Here is a 19,655-nt window from a genome sequence, read left to right as displayed (position 1 = left end):
ATTTTTAAATAAATTTATATATAAATTTATAACCTATAGAATAAACTATTGAGTGTATATAGGGAGTAGTTAATGAATCAACAAGGGGCTAATTACTCATTGCTTTACATTTATATTCCTCATACATAGACAACATCTACATGTGCAGCTGCTAACAAAGTAATCTATTATAACCAAGAGCCTGAATTCATCTAATATATATATATATATATATATAATATTAGTTTTTAGCTCGTAGACGTAGACTATTAGTTTACATTCTGGCATCCTGTTCACACTGTGCCTGTTGTCACTTGGATTACTCTGATACTGAATCAACCTTCCAAATCTGATGATAATGGGAGAAGATCTGATGACGTGACAGAGAGATTTTTTTTATATGAATTGTACACAGAATCCTGACATTTTGTCTTGGTTTGGGAACTGAAATTCACTTCCAAATTGGAACCAAGTCTGAATCGCTAAGAATCAGGTAACTATAAAAAATGTGAATTTTAGTTCTTATCAGTTCCTAAACACGTTAATCATTTATTACTGCAAACATCGGCTACATATCTGCAAGGACCTGTGTCACGCATCAACGCAACGGTGTGTCAGTTTGTTTACATTATGAGCATGCATGGCTTACATGACAACAGCATGAGAGATAGGCCGCAGTGAACACTCAAAAGTGTGCCTTCATTTTCTAAAAGAACACAACAAAGCAAAGTGCAATGCATGTGGGATGCTAATTAGCTGTGTGAGTCAGCTCGCATATCAGGTTTGACCTGAAGCCAGCGCTGCGTCGATCTAAACAAATGTTCAGCGTTTCATCGCTTGTCCAAAACAAGCATGTAAACAACTTTTCAACAACAACTGGCGGACTGGGCTCCTCTAAAAATGTCAGTGGTGAGTTTGAATATATTTTCAGTAATAGGGTCAATCACTGTGCTGACTTTGGTGCATTCTATATGGCACCAGCTACTGCTTCATTCTCCCTCATTGTGGTTTTGGTAGCCTAAGTAGCGTATTTGATTTGCTGCTGAGGAGTTTTCGGTGCAGCACCGGTTGTGGCTCAGTTCACCTTTGGTTCAGTAGGTGCAGTCTGACACTCTAGCTGGAGTGGATATACTCACTGTTGCTTTAATTGTGTCATTTTTGGCTCAGCGACATACTTTTTTTTTGTTGCGTTTAGTTGTGCTGTCACACAGATAAAAGCTGTGATTGTCGCTCTGTCTGGGGGATTTTACAGTACTTTTTTGAATGGGCTGCCTAAATAAAGATGATGGTGTCTTTCATCAGTAGGATTTTATCTGGGGTGGTCTCCAGAGTCGTCCACTTCTCAGAAGGTTAGTGGTTCGATCCCTGGCCTCGGCGGTCGACCTGTCGAAGTATCTTTGGGCAAGATACTGGACCCCAAGTTGCTCCCGATGCTGTACATCGGTGTGTGAGTGTGTTAATGCTCGTAATGAGCAGGTGGCCTAGCTACCACGTGTGAATAGGTGAATGCAGGCTTGTGTTGTAAATGTTGTATATTATGACTGCCGTGATTGTAAACTGCGGCTGTCAAGGTTGCTAGGCGACAGGAGCGGCACTTCGTGATGCAAGGGAAAGGGCAGGAACAGCTGGTGATGCAAACAGAAAATCCTCTGTAGCTCAAACTGTCTCATTTAACAAATCTTGGCAATTCTCTATGACCGCAGCTGCCTCACAAGGTAAGTCAGGGCTAGCCAAAATGTGTGGTGCAGCAGTGAGAAAGGAAATAGCGTCCTTGGTGTTTGGAGGATGGTTTAACCTTTAAGGCATGGCACGTTAAACAGTCTCCGGGTTCTTCTCAGAAATATCCTACATCACCATGAACCTTGACTTGGATGATTCGAAGCTCATTCAGGCCCACTCCATACACATCCGATTTGATAGGTGAGTCATTTGTGGCACTTGGAGGTTCTGGGCATTGTGGTGTGGCTCCTGGCCTGGCTCCTCCTGCATCTCAACAGGCTGCTCCCGTTCCCACCAAGCACTACATCTTTCATTGCTTGTTCTTATAGATCTCGCCACATTCACTCCATTTGTTCGTTGCCGTTTGTCCGTTGCCTTGGTTGAGTACAATTTCATTCATCCAACCAGGGTGCTCATTCTCCCTTTGTCGCTGTCGGGCCCAGAACCATAATTGGCTTTGTGGAATCAGTCACCAGAACTGCATCAGCTCATAAGTTGGTGGTTCCAATGTGCTGGCGGAACTTGCACTGTCCATCAAGGTCCACCGTCACTCATAAGCACACACTGACATGCTTGCCATTGTTCTGCATAGCAGCTCTGACACAGCAGCACTGCCTGTTGAAGTGGAACTTTTCATCTTGCGGTTTTATCAGGTCAGGTCTCACCAAACCAAGAGACAGACTCAGACTCCAAGTGTGTGTATGTGTGGTGGCATAGCACCATGCTATGTGTATCAGTGTAGACCTGCACACTGAACACACAGACTTCCATCTGAACTTATTCTCTATACAGCCATATAATCTACAGCACTACGGCCCACCTGCTCCTGCCTGCTCTTTCAATCTATACTCCCACATCTTCCTTATGACCCTGAAACATGAAATAACGTTCCAAAGACTGCTGCGCAAGCGAAGCCTAATTAACTGCCAGCTTAATTAGACAAATTACTGGGTAATTAGTAGCCAATTAGTAACATGTACTTCTCTCATCTTAACAGACTGGCAGCCTTGCTTTCTCACCACATGTTGTCAGTCCAAACTATCAGAACTTACTGATTCTCTTTGCATTTAATATACACATCAAATACAAAAACAAAATTTTCGTTAAAGATTCATTCTGATTACTTGAATTTGTTCATGCTGTAAATTACATTTCAAATGCTGAAGTCAATTTTTCATTCTTATTTAGATTTATTGGAGAAAAAGATAAGAAAAGATAGTAGTAGTAACTTTATTTTATCAAGTAGTTTCACTGAGATCAAGATGTGTTTTCAAAAGCAAATGCACACAAACAGGATACCTAAGGTTAAGTAATCACCTCATAATGTATTATAGTTACAGGATTTAATTAATTTTTTGCATCTGATGTATCTTTTTAATAGTTCTGCTGAGCACAATACAATGGGAAATACATTTCTTTGTTAGATGGAGCACTAACCTAAAATACATTTTAATTTAATTTAATTAATTTAGTTTAATAAAAACTAAATAAATATTTAACTCACCACACAAGTACTTAAACATGATACTTTACCAAATGGTTGAGATTTCTATTTACAGAGAAAATGCTCTTTGAAATATCTGCAGATTTTCCCCCCATTATTAGTGCAGTTTCTGGGACTTAGAGGGATCTTTTGGCAGAATATGGCAGAAATACATTACATCCATTGTTCATTAAGCATTGTGTGCGTGTGAAGAATGAGCAAATGATGTTAAATGTAAAAACTCTCACAAAGATCAAATGTATTAATGATAGAGGTTTCATAAACACCATTTTTGGGATGTCAGTGTCATTTTGTTGTTTCATAGATTCATCACTTTGGCTGTGGTGCTAAAGTGTGTCAGTAAGAACGTTGAGATGAACCTAATCCTCATGACTCTTCCTTCAGTGCCACCATGAGGTTGACATTTTTGGTCCTGGCTGAAAAATCTCTACAACTAATGGGTGGACAAACATCAAATGACATCTGGATGAATTGCAATAACTTTGGTGATCCTCTGACTTTTCATCTAGCACCATCATCAGGTTAAGTGTGTAAGTTGTTAAATATTTTTGATATATGACCACAAAAAATTGCAGCACTTTATTGCTAATCAGAAAATGTTTGCATGCTAACACGCTAAACTTAGATAGCAATCATGTAAATGTTACTACTTCTAAGTCTTCTTACATTACTACACTGCTCCTGTCCAAGTATATAAGGAGAAGATGTTGCTCATATTCATATTTATCCTTGTATTCTGATTTCTCACAAGCCAAAATCAAACTGCTGAGATTCAAGAGTGAAGGATTTACTTGTATTGGTCACTTACTCATATTTTTCCATGTGCATAGTGGCATATTCTAGAGAATTTGTTCAGAGGTTAGTGTGAATAATAATAATGATGATCATAATCATCATCATCATCATCATCAAGCAGCAGTCCAAGGCCTTTCTCCTTCATCAGGAAGCACTGCCATTATTATTGTTGTTTCCATGGTGAAGTTTTTGCATGATCTCTGCCAGATATATATGATCAACATGCAAAAAGATAGATATGTGATGAGCTGAGTCAAATCCAGTTTTCGGAAATATGCCTTGGCCATATGGATCTGTTGCCAAAATGACTGGTGGATAAAGAAGCAAAAAGTGCCACTCCAAAAACAAAAGTATTACTCCCAACGGAGCTGCCAAAGCAGCGTCCGAACACAGCCACGCCAACTTCTTCATTTCTTCCTTGCTATAACTTTTTTAATTATACAGTGCTAGCAGGTTTTTTCTACTCAAGTTTAAAAAAAATTGGTAGAATAGTTGTTTTGTTTTTTTCAGTCCTTTCACCTCTGCCTTTCTTTATCCGATATGGAATAGCATTTATGTATTTAAATAACCAACACAAGATTTCAAAGTCTGAACTAATCAGTTTCAGCACTGTCAACATGTTCAAAGTATACACAGTGGAACATGTGCATTAATATAAAGAAAACTAAATAAATTGCATATATGCAGATAAAGAGTGGCATGTAATTATACATATATTACATTCTACCATTTTTTTCTCCTCCATATGTTGTTTAATGATGTAAACCGCAAGAAGATGTGACTTTGACCTGTAGCTCTTGATAAAAACTGCTGATACTGTCAGTTAATTAGCAACACTGTTGATTAGTGCTTTCACAGAGCTTAGAGGGAGGTTTGTGTTTTGCTCTGTGTGTGTGTGTCGGGGGGGCTCATTTAAATAGCATGTGATATTTGTGCACATGCAAGGAACTGTAGGTACCTGGCTTTGATACCTTTTCTATGATGACAGAGTGATGGCTTGTCTTTTAATCAGGGCTGCGTACATTGTGAAACTGTGATGTCTCTTTAATTGGATCAGCCTGACAAGCCATAAACACACATTGTTCTGAGTGGTCCACTCACTAATGTACTGATTGTAGCTGAGTCTTTCCTTTACCATAAAGGAGCACAGCATACACAGTATAAATGAATGAATGAGTAAATACATAATAGACATTGCTGAAACTACAGTTTCCTGAATGATGACTCATTGTCTAACTTTGTTAAAATGAGAGAGGGTTTCGATTCTATTAGTAAGTGCTGTAGTAGACACTTAATTGTCTTGAAAATGGACAAAAAATCCAGGAAAACATGTCACTTTGCTCAAAAAGACCAGTGAAACAAACCTTCAGTGAGAGATTCCAATTAAATATAGTACCTTGTGGAATAGTGGCTGGCTGGAAAACAGGGCATCCATTTATTTTTTAAAATCCAAACTACTATTCAAGCTTTGGGGAACAAAAATCAATGTGTCTAAATTCAAAATTCCCAGTGTATAAGTTCAACTGGCAATTGTTCTTTCTGCTAGTAATTTTGTGAAACTAACTGTTATTATTAACTGTTATTATTAAATAATATGTGGATTTAACACCATAAATGGAAAAATCATGGATAAGGGCAAGACTGTTTGCAACAGAACGAACATGACATAAACCTCACATGCAGCTGCTATAGCTGCGAGGAATGGGAAACACCAAGGTCTTATCTGCTGTGAACAGCCTCATAGACATAATATGTGACAATTCTTTGTATTATATTTAACTATACAGGCCTAAACACACAGAATTTGTTACAGCTGGTGATCCATTCTTCAAGTCATTCTATCAAGTTGAGATGGACTCCATGTTAAATTGTGTGTTTAGCACGAGCTGGATCTGGTGGGTTCAATGTCTCCTCTTTCGTGAAGAGCAATGCTGCTGGTCTTTCTTTAGGATGAGTTGTACTTGGTCTCTCCTGACTGGCTTGGAAACCATGTCTTGGTACAGGGATGCTGCTCGACTAGAAATACGAATACCATGCAGTCGAATAAGGGAGAGTGTACGTTTGTCTGTACCAGTCTGCAGAATGTGCTGGCTTTGGCAGTACTCAACAAACCTGTTACGATAGGCAGGAGGCATTTTACTCAGGAGCTAGTCTACATGGGAGCCACAGCAAAGCTCATTCGAGGGTCCTCAGCATCCCTACTAAAGACTGGAAGCAAAGGTGTCAAAGGCATTACCATCACCAAATTTAACTGCTGGACTGTTAAGGATGGCACCTAGCTCACACTAAACAGGCTGTCTGGGCTGACCGTATTTTCTTGCAGAGCCTGTCTTGCATCATACATATACTGTATGCCTTTGCCAGTTTTAGTGCACTGGGAAACTTAAGGTGGCCTAGTAAAACTTGGAACTTATATTGCTCACTGAGATGCCGATGGGCATTGAGCATGTTGTCTAGGAAATTGTTTCTCAATCCTGGTCCTGGAGTACCACTGGCCTTCATGTTTTAGATGTTTCTGTGCTCCAACACACTCGATTCAAATGCTCAGCTCGTTACTGGGCTCTGCTGAGGCCTGATAACGAGCCATTCATTTGAATCAGGTGTGCTGGAGCAGGGATAAATCTAAAACATGCAGGGAAGTGGTACTCCAGGACCAGACTTGAGAAACAGTGATCTAGGGCCATCTTAAGTAGAGCCAAGTCACGCTCTCAAACACTGGAAGTTTAGGCTTTGGGATGCCATAGGCTGAGTGCTGCGGTGTGGAATGCCGTTGGTGAGATGGGGGATGTATGTCAGCCTTGTCTGTACGTGATCCTGATCTTGAAGAAGCCACCTCCACCTCATTCTCAGCCTTCGGCAGACGACACTGGCGCTCCAGCTGCTTTGTTAAAGCCTCTCTAGCATGGAGAGCTTCTTCTTGCATTCGTTGGACCTCCTTCACTTGTGTGTCTAACTGTGGCACATATTTTAGCACTTCCTGTTTTATTATGAAACCTAGTTTCCTCTCATTTCAGACCCTTGACTTCCTGGTGTCCTTCCTGCCTCTCTGATTGTCTGTCCTGCCCTGATTGTTTCCACCTGTTCCTTGTTACCTCATGTATATATAATCCACATCTCCCTTTGTCCTGTGCCAGATTGTCTTGTGAACCCTGTGATCCTTGTCAGTCCAGCTTTGTTACCTTAATACCTTGCCTTGCCTTAAGAGTCCTTTGTTTTTATATTTTTTGAGAGAAAGAAATATCCTAAGCGTCATTTGTTTGTACTTTTACTGACTATTATGCACCACTTGTTCATGTTTGTATTTTGAGAGCTTTTTGTCATCAAAACTGGCCTTGAGCCTTTTTGTGTTCCTACCCTGGTGTATGAATCGTGCAATTGAGTCCAGAACCTTGTGCCCGAGCGCATGGATAGTGTCCTTGGTTTACCACTACATTTGCTATAGGAGCAGGGTGGAGCAGATGGAGGATACTTTAGTCGAGGAGTGCATCCAACTTCACAATCTGCCAAATAAGCAGGTAGCTGTCGTTCTCTGTAGGGATGTTTTCTGTTCTCTGAGGTCCATATTGTCAAAGGGGTGCATCCAATCTGGCTTGAAAGACCATAAAACAGAGGGCAGCAACCTCCACAACGTGACTGGTTGAGGAGGCAGATGTGGACTTGACTCCAGTCAAAGAATCAGGCTCCAGAGGAGAGATATTTGGTTTACAGCTAATTTATTACTGAGTTGCAGTACATTCAGTGTACACAGGTAGTCTTTAGCTGTGTTTGTATTTGTGTTTGTGGTCTATAAAGAATAAGTAAAAAAGAATACTATTAGGATTATCAATATAAGCCACAATAATGGAAAGCAAACTAAGACATGTGATAATAAAATAGTAATCTCATGACATGGCATTACTTAACTGAGGGTTAATATAATAACTATCATCACACAAAGCACAAAGTATTCATAATCCATCAACACACAACATTAACCTTAGCTGCCACTCGAACCGACATGAATCATTTACAATCAATTAAGGTGATACATCGCGAACATGGGAGTTGAGATTCACATTCCATATACACTACACTACACGACAAATGTAAACTTAGCAACACGTCTACATGAATGACAGACAGTGAAATGAACTGCGCTGGTATGGAGCTATGGAAGTTCACGGAATGAAACAATTAAGGGGTGAGCCACGAGGAAATTCATTCAAAGGAAAAAGGCTTGCATATCAGTGCGGGTAACCCCATCATTTACAAAGTTAGAATTATAGCTTATAAGATACAACATGTCTCTAAGTATTCTTAACAGGCTCTAACAGGCACCTCACATGATCCTCATGAACCCACAAACAGTAAATTAATGAGAAAGGAGCAATCGTCCGTTTTCCCTCTGATCAGTGCCGCTGGCGCATGCAGGGGGCGTGGACAGGCTTTCCAGCACAGGCCTTTTCGTTAAAGAGTAAAATCCTTTTTGTTTACCCAGAAACAGCTGCTATTCCTCTCACCAACTCTGGTTCAGTCACAAAGAAAGCTTAATTCACTGAGTTTAAAATGTTGAGAGAGGAGGAAAAGGGAGTGCATCCGAGACCACTGATCACTCAAAGTTAAAAAGCAAATAATTCACACTCACTTGGTGTGAAATTTTGGATGGATTCTTTGGGAGATTATGGCCGCCTTTCTTCAGTGCTGCTCTGAGATAGGCGCACTTCACCATACTGTTGAATGTGTTTATTCATTCCAATAAGCTTTCAGCGTGTGTGGGCCTACATATTTTCTATATATATCGAAATATATATATAGATGGTGTTTCCTGTGTCTTAGTTGTAAGACTAGCTGTCATTTATGTGCATGTGTTTGTGTGTGTAGTCTAGGAAGTAATTATTGCGTTGCCTATGATTTTAGAATCTGATGAAATGGTAGACATGAGAGAATTGTGGTATTAATTACTTCAGGGTAACCTTGACTACCTGGTTTTAATGTCATGATGTAGCCTGGACCAGTCAAAAGTTTAGACACCTTCTTTTTTTTTCTTTGTTATTTTCTCCTTTGTATTACATGATAAACAAAGCAAGATGTTTTATCCCTGGATAGTTGACTGTCAGCACCTTGATCTAGCCCAGGTATACTTGCTGCTGCTCATGTGGCTGATGCGATACTTCGCTCCGACTGTGCCGTACACTGACATTCATCTGGAGATTTGGCAATTAGCCTGTGCTGACACACACACACACACGCACACACACGGATCTGCTACCATGTATCAATCAAGGCATCTAACAGTTGGGTAATTGGAACAACGTGAGGAAAAATGTACTTGTCAGTGGTAAAGAGGAAGGAGAGGAGGTGGAGGAGTGAAGATACATCAAACCCCAGAAAGATACAGAGTGAAACTGAGACAGCTTTGTGTGGACATTTTTCTCTTTGGGGTGTGTGTGTGTGTGTGTGTGTGTGAGTGCATGACACAACCCTGTGTTTTTCTGTTACTAAACAGAACATTAGTCCTAATTAACATTGCAGCCGACCAACCAACCCTCCCTTCACCTCCTCATCTTTTGTCATCGCTCTCTCTCCTTGCATGGCCTCCATAAGCTAATTAACAGTCAGATATGCATTCTTTCACTCTCAGCAGATGACAATCCCCCCAGAAACCCGGTTTAGATCTTCACAATATTTTTAGATCTATCCCTTGTGGAAAGTGACAATATACATGAGTATTGTATTTTATGTTGGTTATTATGTTGTGATTTTCATGTCAATGCAGAAAAACAATTTAAGTCAAAATCCTGTGTCCTACAGCAGAGACACACACAACTAAAAAAATGGGTGAGTTCCTGCCAGGAGGCATTGTAACTGACTGGGAAGTCAGCGAGGGATGATAGCTTGTTTTCTAGCACTGAGAACTAGCTGGTTCAAAGCAGAGCGTAAACTTTGGCGTGTTGTTTGTTGCTTAAAATGAAGAGAAAGTGTTTTCAGGATCCCATACAAAGACTGTTAGATGGTTCCACAGGAGAGGAGCTTGATAGAAAAAGGAGAAATATGATCTGCACATGCTGCAGCATTCTGGATCAGCTGGAGAGTATTTAGCAACAAACTGGTTCAGTTTGATAGTAATCCAGCCTGCATTGTTTTGAGACAGGAAGTGCCTGATTTTTCCAATGTTACATAGGTGGAAACAGGCAGTCCCTGAAATTTGTTTTACGTGGGAGTTAAAGAACATATTCTGATCAAAGATAAGGCCCAAATTCCTTACAGTGGTACTGGAGGCCAGCACAATGCCATCTATAGTTGCTATATCATCAGATGAGTTTCTGAGGTGTTTAGGCCCAAGTAGTATAACTTCAGTTTTGTCTGAATTTAGTAACAAAAAATTGCAGGTCATCCAGGACTTTATTTCCTTAAGACACATTTGGAGTTTAGTCAACTGATTAGTTTCTTCAGGCTTCACTGATAAACATAGCTGAGTAACATCTGCATAGAGCATGTATAGAGTGAATAGGATCGGTCCAAGCACGGAACCATGCAGAACTCCATGACTGGCTTTAGCGTACACAGAGGAGTCATCATTAACTTGTACAAATTGAAATCATCCTGAAAAGTAGGATTTAAACCAGCTTATTGCAGTTCCCTTAATGCCAATGAAGTGTTCCAGTCTCTGAAATAGGATACCATGGTCAATGGTGTCAAATGCAGCATAGAGATCGAACAGGACGAGCACAAAGATAATGTCTGCTGCAATTAGGCCATTTGTGAATTTAACCAGTGCTGTCTCTGTGCTGTGATATGGTCTAAATCCTGACTGGAAATCCTCAAATAAACTATTGTTATGTCGAAAGTCATGCAGCTGACTAGCAACTGCTTTCTCAAGGATTTCAGACAGAAAGGGGAGGTTAGATACAGGTCTATAGTTGGCCAAAACCCCTGGGTCAAGAGTTGGCTTTTTAAGAAGAGGTTTTATTACATCTACTTTAAAGGACTGTGGTACGTAGCCCGTTGATAGAAACAGGTTGATCAAATCTAATGAAGAGCCAATTAAGGGTAAACATCTTGCAGTTTGGTCAGGATGGGGGTCTAAAATAATGATCTATTTTCAAATCTCAAGCAGCACCTGGCCACGTGCCACAATTCATGCACAAGGTATGCCTATAAATGGTGCCAGTGCAGTTTGACATAATTTATTTCACCATATGACAGTCTTATGACCAAAACATCAATACTGGAGTGAAACAGCTAGAATTTTAGAATTGCTGTGGTCATGAGTCTCCCAGCAGAAACCCAACCACCTCAGAAATGCTTCAAAAATCTTTCCTGAGTATTAAAAAAAGAAAACCACAAATCACAATTTTATTTATTCATACAACTGTCCAATTATTTATCTCCCTACACACCAGTTTGAATGTTGTTGGGAAGCCTTCTCTGCACCGTCAGATATTTAATTCTAGTGTAGAATACTAAATCCCTTTTCTTTAATGTAATTCATTTAGTTTTTTCCCCCTAAAACAGGTTAAAATAATTTTACTGCACTAGATTTAGCTTTACATTTGTTTTAAACAAGATGTTTTTTGAACAATTTTCATTAACACACCAAAATTACAAGATGAGGTGGAGATTTTTTGCAGTGTGCAGCACGTACACAGGATATTAAAAAGAAGCTGAGAGAGTTTAGGGAGGGGGAAGAATGTGTGTGTGTGTGTGTGTGTGTGTGTGTGTGTGGCGTCTGGCCATGCTGCCTTATTCATATTGACATGAAGAACTTTCTTTTATCTCCCCTTCCCCCTCGAAAAGAGGCCCTGCAACAATCTGAGGTAGCTTAGCTCCCAGAGCACAATAAAGGATAATATGATTCCTGTTTACTCAGATATCAGCTGCCATGAACCCCACCACACACACACACACACGCACGCACACACACACACACACACACACACTCACACACTCACACACACGCCACCCCCCTCCTTCATAAGCCAATAGCGGCAACAGTATATTAGACAGCTATCTGGCATCTACAAATGTCAAGAGGAGGAGCACAGCTTCGGGTAAGGTGGGGAGTGAGAAGGAAGAGGGGAGGGGGGGCGGGAGGCTGGCACACAGCAGACCGAACATATGCACGAATTTCTCGGTAAGACAAGCAAAGTTCACGTAAACAATTTCAAGGTGCTGTGGCGTGGAAGGCTTGTGCAAGCAGCTGTCAGTCTTGATCCAGTTGGTTGAGAACAGCCAGAGTATATTGCAACGATGTGTGTCTGTGTGTGTGTGTGTGTGTGTGTGTGTGTGTGTGTGTGTGTGTGCGGCCGTGTGCTGGTGTGGGTACAGTGCCAGCTGAGTCATGTGCCAGTTTTTCGCATGCCAACTGTGGCATCTTAAACAAGGTGGTAAAACAAATGCATAATGACAGCATTAAGTTTATTGACCAAGCGCTGTTTCAGTCTTGGATTTCTGTCAGGAATCAACCCGCGATGGAAAACACGTTTGTCCGTCTGTCACAGGCTGCTGTAACAACTAATCAATGAAGGAGTCAAATCACAACACCTGAGACGATGACAGCACATCTACAATATTACATAAAAGACCAGAATACATTGAAAACAGGGAAAAGGGGTAAAGGGGAGATCAGTTGATAACTTGATATTTGATAAGAGACTTCCTTTTGGGGAGGCAAGTAGAAATAGATGAAGTGAAAGGTAAACTTGACAACAAAATGTAAATGTGTTTGAACCTCTAAAGAATGACCAGTAGATGGGCACAATGTGTCTCCCACGTTGTCCTCCACACCTCTCAGTCCCTGGTTGAGTATCACACTGTCCTCCACTTCAGCTTCCTGTACAGTAGATGATGAAGATGCATCTCCGAGTCCCTGGTTGAGCCTCTGAGTAGCCGTCTGGCTTTGGATCAAGTGTATTTCTGCTTGCTTTAAGTGCATCCATTCTTTCACAGCTGCATGATGCTTTGCATGTCTGGGTTCCTCCCTAACGTCAATATTCACTCCGACATTCACTCCTGGCCGCTTCAATAAGCAAAATTCTCAGCATAGGAAGAGTCGAAGAATCTTGTTTCACCATTTAGCAAGCGGGCCACTGCAGTTTTCAGCTTACCTTGTTTATTAGCAATAACTTGTGCCACATTCATGTGCTCCGTGTTTATTAAATTATGGACAATTGAAATTCTCTCATCCTGTATAAAATACACCTGTTAGGTCTCGTAGATGTGGATGCAAGCAATATATAGATTCCAGTACGACGTGAATGGCTTCTTTCACTCCTTCACGCCGTCTTTCACTCCTTCACGCCAGAATATGTTCATTATTGTCCTCAAAAGAGTGTCCCTTTTTTGGAACTGGAAAGACCATCTTTGAACCGAGGGGGTGGCCTATGACACTACATATCAGCCACTTACAATGCAGCACTCAGACCCCTCCCCAGGCAGCTCAACAGCCATTCACATCAAGAGTCAGGTGACTCTGATGACCTTTCAAACCAGGACCCACCCATTGTAGTCTATTGAACCATAACACCTTGGCCCACGTGACCTTAACAACTCACATGATAGGTGGGTGCATGACTATGCAAGATGATAAATACCTGAGACTTCCAACCAGTCAGTTAGAACTGAAAAAGCCTGAGAACCTCACACACTTGCTGTCTGAGGTTTTTCTTACAAAATATGAAAAGAAGCAATGATTTTTAAGAAACATAAAACACTCATGATTTGTTTTAACAACTAAAATTATAGTTGTAACAGAGTGTCTACATACATGAGAAAACGATACATTTTAATGCTTTCTACGACATTTTTATGAAATTTATGTCTTGTTTTAGGACAAGTCACGTTTTTCTCATTCAAAAAGGCAGTGCAGGTTTTGTCCAGTCAGTTTCAGGTAGGAATCTGGTCGATTATTAAACACATTATTCCAGGAACCATTAGTGAGACAGGCAAGGTAGAAGGATTTTCTTGATATTCTCTCCACGGATCACAATGGCAGGTGAATAAAATGTGTGTTGGGCTCATCTACTGAATGAATTGTCCCAGCAAGTATAGCAGGTCATTATAAAGGGAGTATCTAACATTGTCACAAGTCATTGCAAGACATATTGAGGGTTTTATTCATGGGCCCGTGAAGGACAACAGTGTATGTGGCAGATCACATCAGCTGGTTCCACATTAAAAGGTGAAACAAATATGTTCAGTTCCTTTTTTATTCTACACTCCCCTGAAACCTCTTGCCAAATTCCTTAAGGAGTGTTGCACACTCACCATCATATTCAGGTGTGATAGCAGGCTGTTCCTGGGACCACTCTTCTCAGGCTTCAGATGTTCTTCCTTTCTCAAACACCTTTCAGGTATCAGTGCAGTACCTGGTTACGCCTTTCAGTGAATACTTTGTCAGTGAGCATCTTCCACCCTGCTACTACATGATGGACTGTCTCAGGGGGTGTCTTTGCACAGGCTGCATCTTGGGTCTTGTCTGGTGTGTTCGGCCTCTGTCTCAGCCATTCAGCCTCTTCAGCTACTGATTGGATTTCCCAATATTGGCCATGTCTTTTGTCTATCAAAGGTGCATCCCATGCAGAGGCTTAGTCTTCCATGATACCTCTTCACCCCTCTCTGTCTTCTGTTCATCCAGGGGACCTGCTTTCTGATGTATTCATGGCTGTTACTTTCATCCTGGATAGTGGCTGTGACATTCATTAACCCTCGGCCTCCATCTTTTTCGCATCGTACAGTTTCAGGCTGCTGGATTCATCCCAGAATAAGGTTTGTTGGATTAAATATTTTTTTCATGAAACACCATAACATGCACAGTAGATGAAGAATAGTTAAAGAAATTATGTTAAGTCACTTTCTTTCTGAGGATGCAATGTTCCGATGGATGTCATTCTCATAAGTGTTGAGCACAGAGATGGAGTCGGGAGAGTTTTAGCCGAGCCAAACAAAAAGTCTTCATTGCCTCTGAAGGTCACTGATTAGCATGCTGTATCTTGTTTGCTTAATTCATACACAAAATTCACATAACTTGATATTTTAGAGAGTTATGTGAGTTATGTAGAGTTATGTTCTAGACATTTTTTCTTTTTTATCCATCTGCCCAGCACTCCACTACTAGTTTTTTTCCAGGGCTTTCAAATTTCTTCATCAGCAGATGAAGTTTGTTGTGGTTGTTTGAGTGGTGATGGAGTCCTTTTAGCTGACATTAAGTGACAGTCAGCAGTTAATACAAACCATTCAACACCTAAAGATCTGTGCTGGTACCCAATACTGAGGTGGTGCATGACGTCACATCCATGGAGAACTGTACATCAGTGAAAAAGACAGCATCAGCTGTCTGTGAACACCACACCAAAACCACTCCCAACATCCACTGGGAACAGGTGAAAGGACATCAACCAGGAGTCAGCGGTCGACCAGAGAGATATCAAGGACGTTCACATCTGACGCAGGAGACCATCTCTGAACAGACACACAGCCATACACCCACCTGTTACCTTGTGACCAACATTCAACACGTGAATCATGTGATGACAATAAAACAACCTCCATTCACTGATAACGTGTTCATGATGTGATTGAAAGCTCCGGAAATGCCTAGTAAGTATACTTTGAATTAAGATTATTAACAGTGATGTTAATATGTTGTCTTCAGGATAGTTGGATGAGGTTTGTCTTGTCATTTCCAGTTTTATTTTGAAGGTCTAACTCTCCTCTCGTTTCAGAGCACTTGCCCTTCCTCATGTGTCCCGTGTGTCCGCCCTGATCACCTATTGTCTCCACCTGTTCCTGATTACCCTCCACGTGTTAAATAGTCTGCGTCTCCCTTGTCTTGTGCCAGTGTGTCTTTGTCCGTCGGCGATTCACCCGAGCCTGTCTTCCCCGTTTGTCCTTGCCACAGCCACAGTCTTTGTTCCGTAAGCTCTTGTTTCCTCCTTGTGAGTGTTTTTTGTTTATAAGTTTGATATCATAGTTTCTGATTTGTTTTCTTAGCTTAGTCCTTTGCTGAATTGTTTTCCTCTTTGTAGAGTGATTTTCTGTTGTTTCTGTTTTAGTTTTTAGTTTCTTGTTCCTCTGCCTTTTCGGAGAGTATTTTGATTTCATAGTTTTCCTTATCTAGCTTCGGTAGTACCTGTATTCATAGCCTATTGTGTTTTCCTCCTTCTGGAGTGTTTTTTGTTCCTTTTTTTTATTGTCATAGTGATTTCTAGTTTTTCCCTCATAGTGAGCGTTTTCTGTTCTTTGTTATTTTTCTTATTCTTGATAGTCATAGTTAAAGCATTAGGCCTAGTATAATTTTATAGCCTGTTTGTCTGACACTCATTGAAGTGGATCTTGGGTTGAGTTCAGTAAAGATCTGTGTGTTCAAATCTCTGCGTCTGAGTCCCGGCCTGACAGATTCAAATTAGCTAATGACAGTGAATTGATCCATAGATGTCTGTAGCGTACATATGTGCCTTTCAGGGACTTGCATTGACTCTTGGAACAGTCCAAGGGTGTCATGCCCATTCTTGTGTCCCCTCAAACTTCTGAGGTTTGATGGGTTTGGAAAATAATTAAATTCTACTTCTGCATTGAAAAAAAAAAAATCTCTCTTTTTAGCCACACTAACAACATGGCTCTGTGGATGGTAATGACAGCGGAATGTAAATTGTCCAGTACTTTTGTTTAAGATTAAGTACCTGCAAAACTAGTGCCATGCCATTTAACCTCGGCTGTACATTGTGATTAGTGATTGTTTAATGTGGTAAATATTACCTGCACAACATCAGCATTTTTCCATACGTCTGTATCTAACTCCGTGGTAACCACAAAACCCCCTCTCCAGCAGGCTAGTTGGTTCCTTCCTTCCAGTTCTGTATTAGGCTTGTGCCGCAAAGCTTTATATACTTCTTCACCATCAATATTTATGCAATTGTTATTCATTTGTGATTCTAGGTACTGCCAAGGCTTGATGAGAAACTGAGCAGCCCAAGCAGCTATCTGACCTTTGCCATATGAAGAGTGGCTGGTTTGTTTGTGAACGTCACATTACATGTTAATATGAGCATCCATGTAGTAGCAACTGAGGTGGCATAAGTGTGTGTTGAAGCCACAGGATTTCAGATCCTACAGTGGGTAAGTGGTTAATACAGTGTTCAGTGGCACCCCCTCAACGGTGTAAGGTCCCTATTTGATTTTGGTCCAGTTTAGCGCAGGCCTCACTGTTCTTCAGTGTGCATCATTTCATTAGCTGCAGCTAACTGCAAGCAAAAGTCTTTAACTAGTTTCCTTCGATGATAGTCAGCCCTGAGTCTCACTCTCTCAGATTCATTAACTGAAGTGGGCAGCACTGTGTGTTGACACACACTGCTCCACACACACACCCACACTGTGCCGGAGAAGGTGTCGTTTTCAGGCTCTGTTTCAGTGGCTGCACCCTGCGTGCATGTTGCTTGTGCGATCATGCGTGGCTGGATACAGACCGTGTCATTAAAATGCTGAGGAACCTCTGTATAATTTCTTGGCAGCGAATCAACAAGCGTTGTCGTACCTAATTCCTAAAACGTGAGCGAGGTTGCGTTTTCGCGCAGGAGTGTTATTCATGAGGTCCTTGACAAGGTTAGCCACATGCTCCAAGCAGACAAAAAAAGCTGCTCCGATTCCCGACGACAGAGGTGCGAGAGGAGGTGAACAGAGACATCGCTCCCAAAACATTTCAACTTGTGACAGCTGAATATTGGTGACTGCAGCCCCCCTGGCATTTCTAATAATGCCCCTCTGTTCTATTTACATTTTTTTTCCTGCTGGTGTTTTCTTTCTTTCCCCTCCCTCGCTCCCTCCCTCCATCCTCTGCCCGTCAAATGTGTCCGCGGAGAGAGAAGCCGAGCGCCTGTCATGTTCACAGCGTGATGCCTCCTTTCTCATTATGCACCAGTGACATCATTACAAAAGCAATCACAGGGCTGTGATAAACGCCGGGCTAATTAAAAAGACAGGCTGACGAACTAACTAACAAATGTGTACACTGAGCCTGTGCAGCGCTCACATCTGTGCACACAGAAATATACTGGCAAACTGTGCTGCTTCTTTCATTTTGTTTTTGTTGGTGACATGTTGTACATCTGCAGGAATTGTTTCTTTGAAAACATACTGTTTCTAACTGTTAGTAGCTTGCGTGTGCGTACAGCACAGGGCTGTTTCTGGCCTTTTTGGTGCTCTAGGCCAGACATCCAGGGGCACCAGTGGACAGATTTTTTTAATATCCAATGATTTAACAACACGACATTAACAACACATCAAGATCTGCCTTTTGTTTTTATGAAACTTGCATGTTTTCTCACACTACATGCTTCCTGCTAATCTGCTTCTTCTCTGCCAACTTCTAATTTCTCTGCTCACACCGTACTGATCAACAGAACCATAACAAGCCCGCTCATTCTGAATATGAGCACGAAACCCTTGACAATTACCATTCCGATGTTAATTCAAACAAGATGCTCGTGTCCTCAACAAGGTTGACAAGAAGACAGAACGAAAGCCTCACTGTGTGCAATGCAACTGCGAATGGAAAGTACAAAGAAAGCAAGAGTTGTATATGGCTGGAAGATGCGGACAGCATGGTCGGTCTGTTCTGCAGTAAAGCTCAGCTGTGTATCACAGTTCAGTTGCTGTCCACACTACATCCAGCCAGCTGACACAGGAGCTGGGCTCTCAGCACAGAGGGGGTGGAGCATGCTCAAGGGGCCCTCTGATAAGGTCATTTTAAAATTCATAACTGTAAAATAGCTGATACATCCCATCATATCCATGAACACAAATAGTCATTTATTAGGACGAACCGAAAAAAGCGTTCAGCTCTGAGGACAGATAGACAGCGACAGCCTGTCGCTTGGCGCCGTCTGCCTGCCGCTGTCTGTCGGCGGTGGTGCTGAACGCTGACAGGCCAGGTGCACTGTCTCAGTACCGCGTCTTTCTTACATGGGAATAACATGAACATGAAAGAGGCACGTCAGTCAACAATAACTTACAAGTTTCTAATACAAAGTTGATGGTCTACATCGCCACAAGCAATGACAGCGACAGGTGCTGAGGTGCATGGAGTTTAAGAGATTAATCGAACATTTTGTTCACATCTTGGCATTTAGAGTTCTGCCCCAAACCCTTTAGACCTTCATTCCTTTAGTAGAGCGGAGACTTGGACTTGATGCATTTAAATATAAGAAGCTTATTACAGAGAAATAAAACGGATCACTTAGGCGTTTTAATGTCTCACACTGGGCCAGGTATCCTTATTCTTACTGAATCCTGGCAAAAGGAAAGTATCAGTGACGGGGAAGTAGCTATTAATAATCATAACATATTTAGAAATGACAGGATGGGTGGAAGAGGCGGTTAAATCCAGATCCTTAGTTGCAGTTTTAAAGGGTATTTCACTTCCTAAGCTCTAAAATTTTATTACCCTGTAAGTCAAACTTGGTCATACCATTATAGTTGTATGTGTCTATAGGCAGCCATTCTTTGACTGGTTATCATCCGTGTCAAATAAGTTCAAAGATTTTTGTAATGGTGTGAATTTGACACAGTTAATTTTTGAACCCATGTGACCAAACCTCCACGATATCTCAAAATCCAGCCCAATTGATATTATTCTCTGTAAGGAACCTGTTAAATCCATATTCAGTGGCTCATGTGACCCAGG

The sequence above is a fragment of the Chelmon rostratus genome, chromosome 20 (genome assembly GCF_017976325.1).
Source record: "Chelmon rostratus isolate fCheRos1 chromosome 20, fCheRos1.pri, whole genome shotgun sequence".
Lineage (NCBI taxonomy): Eukaryota > Metazoa > Chordata > Actinopteri > Chaetodontiformes > Chaetodontidae > Chelmon > Chelmon rostratus.
The sequence above is the reverse complement of the archived record's forward strand: the minus strand, read 5'-3'. Positions refer to the sequence as shown.